An 11,325-nucleotide genomic window follows, 5' to 3' on the forward strand; every position below is an offset into this window, starting at 1 on the left:
CATGATCAGAGACAAAGATGGAAAGGAAATTAGAACATGATCAGATCTAGAGGTAATGTGTTTTAGTTGAATCCTACTGAAATGACATGTTTGGTTGCAAAGGTAGATGACTATTGGAAGCAAGCTATGAAAGAAGAATTGGATCAGATGGTGAAAAATGAGACATGGGAATTGGTCCCCAAAATAGTAGACAAGAATGTGATAGGAACAAAATGAGTATTTAGGAACAAGATGAATGAACAAGGTGAAGTTTTAAGAAACAAAGAAAGATTGGTATGTAAAGGATACTCATAGCATGAAAGAATAGACTATGATGAAACCTATGTTCTTGTGGCAAGAATAGAAGTAGTAAAGTTATTCTTATCTTATGTAGCATATAATAAATTCAAAGTGTATCAGATGTATGTCAAGTTAGCATTTATGAATGGAGAATTTGAAGAAGAGGTATACATAGAATAGCCTGAAGGTTTTCATGTAATAGATGACAAGGACATAGTATGCAGATTGAAGAAAGCATTGTATGGCTTGAAGAAAGAACCCAAAACTTGGTATGCAAGGTTGGACAAGCATTTAACAAAACTTGGATTTAGAAAAGGTATAGAAAATAGTAATCTATATTAGAAAGAAATAGATGATGGATTGATGATTTTGGTGATATTTTTTGATGATGTCATATTTGAAAGAAATGATAATGAAAGTGACAAGTTTGCGAAAGAAATGAAGAAAAAATTTGAAATGAGTATGATAGGAGGGATGAAATATTTCCTAGGATTACAAATTGTGTAGGACAAAGAAGGAATCTTTATTTATCAGACTAAGTAATTGAAAGATCTACTAAAAAGGTTTGGTTTGGAAACATGTAAACCTATTGGAACACCTTTGGTAACTAGACACAAGTTATCTACAAAGGATGAGACACTTACTATTGAATAGAAGAAGTACACATCTATGATTGGAGAATTGCATTATCTAACTCACACAAGGTCAGATATAATAAATGCAGTTGGAATTGTTTCAAGATTTTAAGCTGATCCCAAAGAAGCACATTACATAGCAGTCAAAAGGATATTTAGATACCTAAAAGGAACACCAAAGTTCAGATTGTGGTATGATAGATCTAATGATTTCACTTTATATTCTTATACTGATGTTGATTGGGCAGGCAATATGGATGAGAGAAAGAGCACCAGTGGTACAGCCTTCTTTCTTGGAAGAAGATTGGTTTCTTGTCTAAGCATGAAGCAAGACTGTATCTCACAAAGTATAGTTGAAGCAAAATATGTTCCAATAGCAAACAATTGTAATCAAGTTCTTTGGATGAAGTAGATGTCAAAGAATATAAGGATAGAGTTTAGTGAACTTGTTGTGATACATTGTGACAACATAAGTACAATGAATATGTCAAAGCATCCGGTGTTACATTCTAAAACTAAGCACATTTCTATCAATTATCACATGTTGAGAGAGAAAGTTGTAGAAAAGGAAATTAGATTGGAGTATGTATGCGCCAAAGAGAAGATTGCAGATATTTTCACCAAGCCTCTTCCCAAAGATTGAGTATTTATGAGGTATGTTAGGGATTACGCCCCTTCCCACATTAGAGTAGATGATGCAAGAGTCCATCAGTCTCGTGTAACAGAGCACTAGTGTTTGTTTGGACTAAATTTTGGTGCTTCCTGTATGGAGGAGTATCCATGATGGACAGAGTCATCTAGAACTCTTGTTTGATGATTTTTTTGAACAATGTCTCTTGACACTTCGGCAGGTCAAAGATAGTTGTTACAAAGATTGATGGTTGTTGAAACCTTGGACATTGATGTCAATGGGGGAGAAGTTATAGCATGAAAAATAGTTTGAAAAAAATAGTTTGAGCATGGAAAAATAGTTTGATAAGAGAACATTGAGTTATATCAATGGGGAAGAATGATCGATGAAGAGGATTTGAAAAGAAAGGTTAATAGTATTTTGTAGTTGGTATTTTTGGAACTAGATGTTTTTCATCTATGTTGCCATCAATGCCAAAGGGGGAGATTATTAGAAGCATGAATGCTAATGATACTTCTATGGGAGAGTATTGTAGAAACATGATTAGATCAGTATCACGATGATATGTTATATTTATGACTATGTTTTTTGTTGATGTCAACATACCAATTTTTTGTGGTATTTGACAAAAGAACAGCAAAAAGATCAAGATGGTATGGATAGATCATTTAGTACTTTCACTAGAGAGGTTAAAAGGAGATACTACTAAATGTCTAGTATATGTAGCTAACCTCAGAAGCATAAGATATTAAGTCTGGAAGAAGTTATACAAGTTTCGATGAAGATTGTTTTGAGATAGAGTTTATAGAAGTGTGTTCTAGTAAACTTCTTATATCTCTTCATAGAGTTGTTATTCTGAGAAGTTGAAGTTAAAGATATGAAGAAGACATTCTAGAGATGGCATAGCTAAGCTCGCTCATGATAATATTACACGTATGAAAAGGTTATTAGAGTTACAAGGTGAAAGATTAATGTTATCGCTAAGTGTAGCATGTTCTTAATAAGGTTGTATAATAATTAATTGAGAAGGTGTAATAGCCGACTTAGGGAATTTTATTATGGTTTTGGTATAAAGGAAGGACATTTTCCTTTATCATGTAAGAGAGGGAAATGATTATAAGTAGCACAAAGAGCAGAATGTGAAGATAAGTAGAGCAGATAAAAGGTGAAGGAAACTTCATTGTCGAGCTTTTATTATGTGATCCAAAGTTTGATATTTGGATTTGAGGTTTTTAATCTAGTCTGCAAGGTTTGATAGTGATTGATCTAGTTGACAGAATAGAGGAAAGAAGCTAAAGTATAGTATAAACAATTATTCTGCAAGGAATAGTTGAGTGATTAGTTAGACAGTGAGTTCAGTGATCTTGCCCCAAAAGCTATTTGGATAGTGGGTCCTTATGTCTTCCACAACTCGTAATAGGGTTGGCACAACTCCTAAGAAGGTTAGAATCTCCTAACATGAATTCAAATTCTCCTAATAGGAATTCAAATTCTCCTAACAGGGACTCATTTGTACTAAATGTTGTAATAGACTCCTAACAGGGTCCATCCTCTAATAAGGAATATTTATATTAGTACATCATCTTGTGGGCATCATTCCCACTAGGGGTTTCCCTCTAATCAAGGGTTTCCCTGGTTAACATATCTAGTGCAATTGTATATGTGCATCTTGTTATGGTTGTTCATTACTTTGGTTGAATGTTAAGATTATTTAAGGTTGATAAATGTTTTAATTATTGGATAATTAATTTACAACACCCCCCCCCTCTCAGTTATCTCAGTGTACTATTATTTCTAACACTATTCCTTCAAGTTTAGTTTATTTGATATTTGACTATTCATTCAGGTTTAGTTTATTTGATATTTGACTTTTCATTCAAGTTTAGTTGAACATGGTGTGATTTGAGGTCAATTTGCTGATAGTGCTTACTTTTTCCTATTAGATACTTATAGAGATGCAAAATAATTTTTTAGGTGAATTTCATCTCCTACAGTACCACCCAATGTTATATATTTGATCATCTAAAGTATGTCAAAGGCCAATATAGTGACCACTTGTTCCTCATTCAAAATCTAGTTTTTACTATGGATCATATGTAAGAATAAGCTTTTGTTTGTTGAGGTCTAGTATAAAAGGTGACTAGATTTCAATGTCATTGTATCTGATTCAATAAAAATATACGATGTATTCACATAGGAATTTAAATGTCTTGCTATGAATTATTTTTTTGATTTCACCAGCCTTACATAAAACAAGTATATTTCAAATTGTCACAATAGTTAGAAGTTAACTGCACATCTTACTTACTAATTAATAAAATAAGGGCATATTGCAATATTTGTTCAAGTAGTTGCACCAAACATGACATAATGTTAGAAAAGAGATTAAATATAGAATTAATGTAAATTTAACATAAAATTTGTTCCAATGGTTTGTTTGTGGCTTATGAGTATTGACATTTTCTAGAAACTTATCTATACCATATATCCATATTATGTCTTAAATGTTTTAAGATCAAATTAATCTATATAATCATATCACAAATATTTTATTATTTTTCTTTAGTCTAATATTTATATTACCGAGAAAAGGATTACAATGAAACAAGGAGCATACTTTCCAATACAAAACCCCTTCAACAAAAAAAGCCATCCTACTACCTTAATGAAATAGATAACCTATCCCATTGCCAATAGAGATAAGCCTTTCTGACACTTCTAATGGGAATAGTTAACATTGCAAGTAGAGGCAGAATCTCAAGTATGCATTGCAAAGATGAAACTATGCTAGATGAGATGCACAATGTAACTTTGTTAATAACTTGAAAGTATCACCAAGCCATCCTAGTTAAACTAGGTGAGCTATGTTATTGCAAAGAAACTAGATTAATACAAATGAGACTAAACTAGAATGAGGATGCAAGAATGAGATAAGAGAATATAATTTCTCCACAAAATGCAAGTCGTGGAAACCTATAAGTAAACCTGCAGCATAACATTAGCTCAAAAACTAGACCCTTAGAGAAGGACAAAACTCTTTCTTTTAAGGGTGTACAGATGGTTGAGATCACGATCAAGAAATGAGTGATCAAGGGTGGGGGTTGACTTTTGACATGATCCATGTGCAAGATCATTTCCACCAATGAGAAAGATTTGACTTTTCATGTGAGACAAAGTCTTTTCTTTTAATTTATAAATAGGAAAAAGACCATGTGTGTGCATTAGAATCGGATGGAAGAATGGGGTCTTTTATTTAATTAAAAGGGGACATGTTATTTTAATCAAATATGTACTTATGGTATTATAGTCAAACTAAAGGTTAAAATCAAATAAATTGATTTTTAAAGATTTGGTCTAGGCAAATAATTAAATAATTTAGCCAAAATGTTGAGAAGGGGGCTAATAGTCTAAGTGACCAATTTTAGCTGATTACAATACCAAAGTTCAAAAGGTATTTTGTTTGTACATTTCTTCACTTGGACTTAGTTCATAGCATAGACTACAATACTTACAGCTTCTCTCTAGTACTTTTGTGAAACATTTTTCTCCATCATCAAAGTTCTTGTGCAATCCATGATTGATCTATTCCTTCTTTCAGCTATACCATTCTGTGATGGAGTTCTAGGTGCACTCATTTGTCTCCTAATTCCTCTAGCATTCCATAATATGTTGAACTTGTCCCATATGAATTCACCACCTCTACCTGATCTCAAATACTTCAAACTCTTTCTTATTTCTTTTTCAACTATAACCAAATACCACTTAAACATTTAAGATGCATCAATTTTTTCTTTAAGAAATATCATAGTCATCATTATAGAAAAGTCATCAACAAAAATAATGAAATATTTGTCACCATAATAGATTTGCATTCCAATAGGACCACACAAGTCAATATGAACCAATTCCAAAATATCATCAAAAGAATAGGTCTTGCTCTTGAAACTAAACTTTGTCATTTTACCCATTTGACATTGTTTACACATCACCTTATCAGGTTTGCTTAATCTTGATAACCCTCTAAATCTTTTCAACTTACGAATGCTTACCAAATTATAAAAATTCACATGACATAACCTCTTATGTCATAACCAAACATCCTCAATTTGTGCAAATAGACAAGTATCTTAAGATAGGTTAAGTTAGAATAAGTTACCTCTTATTTGCTCTTCACTTCCAACTAGTTCACCAGTGGCATCATAGATTTTTGTCTTCTTGTTCTAGAAGTCAACTTTGTAGCTTGAATTGATTAACTATGCCACTCTCAATTAGTTATATTTTAAACCATCAACCCAATATGCATTGTCACATTTGATCCTATCATTCAGTTTAATTGATCCTTTACCTTTCACATAAAATGGTGCATCATTTCCAAACTTAATACTGCATCCATTATAATGTTTTAGCTTCTCAAACTTATTTGTATCACTAGTTAGATGATGCGAGTAATCACTATCAATTATCCATCTATCATTCTTACTCACATGTGAAATCAATGCAATTTTCTCATCTTCATCAAAATCATCTTTCATCGCAACATAAACTACTTCTTCATCATGATCAACAAAATTACTTCTTCAGCAATGTAGCAAGATATCTTACCTTTATCTTTGTAGTCTTTGTTACATCAATTTTATCTATTATCTCTTCTTCCTCTATACTTGAAGTCTTTCCTTTCCTCCTTGTCATCTCTGTCAAGACATCTAGTTTTAATATGACCAACTTTGTTACATGTAAAACAAATAATAAGAAGTCTACCTTCATATTTGCATTTTCCTCTAGGTAGTCTTCTAGACAATCATGCTTCAAGTTCATCAAAATCATCATCAGATCCACTATCACTTTCTACATGCTTAGTTTGTTTTTTTCTCTTAGATCCATCAATGATCAATTTTTCCTTAAATATAGTTTCAATTCTAGCAGGGGAATAATTATCAAAATCTGAAAATTCAAATATAGTGAAGACTATCCAAGGTCGGATCATTACCAAGTGTACATCTCAGTTCTTGAATTGTAGATATCTAATTGCATAGATAGGACGTAAAGTCATCAATACCTTACTTATCATGGTTTCATCACATATGTCCCCTCTAGCTCCTTTGATAGCATTCACCACTTCTTTGATTCAACCACAATACTATGCAATAGTTTCACCTTCTTTCATTTTCGTGTCATAAAATTTGCCTCTCAAGCTTTTTGCTTTAGCTTTCAACACATTTTTATCTCCTCCATGGATTTTTACCAATTTATCCCACATTTTTTTTGTAGTACTGCATTTCTTCACATAATCAAATTCTACATAATTTAGGGTTGTTGCAAGTTTGATCATCATTTTATTATGCTCTTGCTTCTCTTTTGTTCATATATCATAGATCTAGGTACCTCAGTGTATTCATTATCAAGGTAGAATGATGTGGAGTCTACAATACTAGATAAATGCAATCTCATCAGTCTTTGACATGCGTTCTCCTTGTTTTGCTTGTGTATCTCTCTTTTGTACATCTTGATCTTTAGCTTTAAGTCCCTTCAAATTTTCCTTACAAGAAACAAAGATATAATATGAAGTATCAAAATGATTTAGAATAATTGAGAGGGAAACTTTTAATAATCTCAAGAAACTTAATCAATCTCATAAAACAACTTTGTCCATAAAGCATATCATCAATAAATCATATTTTCAAATTATTACTTAACTCTTTATTTCCTATATGTGTCGACTATTAGTAAAATAAAAAATTGTAAATAGCATGCATAAAGAAATACACACAAATAAAAATAACACTTTGACACCAAGATTTAATGTGGAAACCCAAATGTTAGGGTTTGATAGATCTGGAACATTATAAGAATAAAGAGTTATATGCAAAAATAATAGAAGAAAACACAAAGAACACAGATTTAATGTGGTTCACCCAAAACCTAGGCTGCATCCACCTATACAACCTCCAACCTTTCTATTATCCAGCAAAAATGTTCACCAGCATTACAATGCATTATGCATCTTAGTCACTTATAATAGCATTTTAGGGAAACCTCTAAAATTAACCATTTTAGGGTTCTTACAATGTTGCTGATTTTCTTTTCTCGAAAAAGCACCAAAAAAATTTGGTGCTATGCATCAATCGGAGGTGAGGGTCTACCACCCCTCACCTTCAAAAACTACCAAAGAAGGTGCCATAGCATCAACCCCCACTACACAATCAATCACCACAATATCAACACCAAATTGGGAAAACCCACCAAGTAACGTGCTACCAATATTTTACTCTTCTAAAGTGAGCTAAGTTAAGAGCCAACCATGTTATGGATTATACAACACACTATTAAATGTGACCCTATCAAAGGATTTCATCACCCTATTATGAGTGGTTGAGTTAGAGTACTTTGGATCATTCCATTAGAATGTCACCTTGATTAAAGGACTTACAAAATGACTATTAGGTCAACCTTGATTAAAGGATTCTGATTATCACAATGTTTAGAATGTAATGGTAGGTTTGATATGTAGAATATAACTCACTTTGTAAATTTAGATCTCCATTCACTTGTTTGCAGGTTCATTTACTAGCCTTCATTCACATCTCCATCACTAATCTACTTGGCATCTCTTCAAGCAATCACACTTCACCAAACTCTTCATACTTATTCTCAGCTTCTCTTCTCCTTGCTGCTTCTCCTTAAGATTTCCAATCAACAATGAACTAACCTTAGAATTCATTCCTTATGCATCATTAAATATGTAATTTTGATATATTATTTCTTAAACATCATTGTAGATCTTGGTTTTAGGTCAGATTCATCAAATCTCTCCATCATTTTACTCTATTTCTCCTTTCTTGATGCTTCTAGAAACTTTTGATCAAATCCTTGCCTTTGATCATATAAAAAGCTCTCTTTGTGCACTAAATATGCCAGGTCATCAATCCTTATCATCCATGCACTTTGACTAATTCAAAATTCCAACTGTCTCAACCTCAAATTTAGTTCTTTCACAAACTGTAACTTTTACTGTCACTCAACAACCATTGTGTTCTTCTGCTTGGTCATCACTATGTACCTTGGCATTCACTAGCTCGCTCATTCATTACTACACTCGATCGCTACTAACATTCTTTCATCAACTTGCTCAAAAAATAACTATTACTCGGGTTGAACTATTTGTTCAGCTTCTACTCAAGTTTCTTAATCTTTTGTTCAACTCGTTTATTCACTAACCAATACTAATACTTGGTCAAGCTTAGAGTTTAACCTAACTCTTTTAATTTCACTTATACACCAACTTCAACTTGTCTTCTTCACTCCATGTATTGATTAAACAACATATTATCTTGTTAAGGAATAACTTATCAAGTGCTCATTGTATTGCCATGATACTTAACTTCACATCACTCATCAACACCTTGCTATATCTTCTTTTCAAATTCTCTTCATCAATCAATAGATATGACACTCCACATTGTGAGAAAATGTCTCACCAATACTTAGACAATATCTTACCAATAGGTTTGACATCAATGAGAACATAACAATTGTTACAATTGTAGTTTCTAACAGGTCTTCACAATGCAGTTCTACTTGAAGTTATCCCTCTAACTCTTAATTCCTTCTTCAACTTGATCAAAAATAATGAACATTGTGTTCATCCCTTAAATATAAATATTTTTCTGCTCCTCTAAAATTTTCTAGGTTTTACTACTTAATCACAATTATCATATCTTCATCAAGTTTAGATTCATTGAACTTAGATGTCTAAGAAATATACTTCCACCTTGAAATTTGTGCCCCAATTCAAATTTTCAAATCTCCTTCATTGGATCTTCTTTGAATTCCTTCAGTCATTTATCTCATAACTAACTTTTTCCTTATCCTCAAAACTTCTCAAACAATCTTTACTTTTTCATCAAATGTTCACCTCAGATTAAATATTTTCTACATTGTTCTCCCTTTTTTCTAAATTGACTCTATCTCAAGATAATTATATTAAGAAGGTGGGTATGTGCGAGATCATTGTGTGCCAAAAAGTGGCGATCTGAAAAATCTATAGTTCTAAAATATCTCAAAACATTTCAAAATCTATTCCAACTTTTTCCCCATCCACCTTGACACTAAATGAAAACAATTCGTATCTTTATAAGGTCTACTATATCTTTTGATACCAAACCTATATAGTCAACTTTAAAAACATCCTTAAAATGTGCTTTTGGCCTATTTTTATGTGATTTTCACTTCAAAAATGTAGCTGACGACTTTTTTTTCACCAAAATTCGATGAAATGAAAATGATTTCTTAAGAATGTTCTTATCTTTTCATAAATGTAAGGTTTGTCAAATTATGAGTTTAGTAAGTAATTGTTACTTATTTTCTAATGGAGTTATGTATAAAGTGTTGACTGACACACTACTTGAAAAATAACTATAACTTTCAAATGGTACAACATTTTTTAAATTCAAAAGATGCATCACATTCTATATTTCTTCTACTATAAGGAAAAAAAATGAAAAATTGAATTCTGCAGAGTTTTGAATTAGTTAAGGTGGTCAGACATGAGAGTTTTTTTATTCCAAAAATACTAAAGTCAAAAATTAATTATGAATTATATATTTAGAATAAAATACCCAAAAATATGTGTCACATCCAGGCATGAGTCTACTACTTATATCTAGAATATTATTGAAAAATATTATCATCTGATTTTGATTAAGGTGGTCAAACATACATCTACTTCTTATTTTTGTTTCAAAATTTTTGTAATATTACATTAAAATTTAAAATTTTAACCAATCAAATTTATTTTTTAAAGACAAGTCCTAGTATTTTAGAAACTAGATTCAATTTTCTAAAGATTCTTTTCTCTCAACTTTTTGATATAAAGTTAATAACAAGTAGAAAATTGCATGTCAATTTGACATAACCCTGATTTTTTATTGCCACTTAGAAGCATAGTTTGGTTGACCATGATCTTGCACATACCTAGGTGTTACATCATTTCTATACAGATAATGTCAAATTTGTTAGCACACATTTGCTTGGTCTTTAAAATTGACTAAGGAGATGTCTCCAAAACCACAAGAAGAGAACGAAAAAATATCCACAATATCTTATGCTTCAGTTGTAGGAATTTTGATGTATGCTATGGTACACACTAGACCAAATATTTCACATGTATTGGAAGTCATTAATAGGTATATAAGTCATCCTAGGATTGAGCATTGGAATGCAATCAAAAAAATTCTAAAATATGTGAGAGGAAAATCTAGCAAATGTTTACACTTTGAGGGATCTTCTATTGATTTATAGGGCTATGTTGACTCAAATTTGGTAGGGGATCTTCACACCATAAAAAGTACTACACTATATGTATTTACTATTGGTGGAATAGCAGCAAGTTGGGTTTCTTGATTATAGAAGGTGAATTATTTATCCAATATAGAAGAGCATGTTGCTTCTATAGAGGTAGTCAAATAGATGATATAGATTCAATTCTTTGTAGAATAATTGGCACACCTAAAGAGGGACAATTATTTGTTCATAGATAGCCAAAGTGTCATTCATCTTTTGAAGAAGTCTTCTCTACATTCAAAAACAAAGAACATATAGTTGCAGTGTCATTTTATTCAGCCAGTTTTGGATGATGAGAAATTAAAACTAGAAAAGATACATGTAGATGATAATCTAGCTAATATTTTTACAAAGGTAGTGACAAGGGGTTGAAATCCTCTTCAACTTTGATTGGTCTTCTAAACTGAATGAAACAAAAGAGCAACAGAGTGCAGGATAGTT

This window comes from Cupressus sempervirens, chromosome 5, assembly GCF_028749045.1.
Source record: "Cupressus sempervirens isolate cs-2001-9-10 chromosome 5, ASM2874904v1, whole genome shotgun sequence".
Classification (NCBI taxonomy): Eukaryota; Viridiplantae; Streptophyta; class Pinopsida; order Cupressales; family Cupressaceae; genus Cupressus; species Cupressus sempervirens.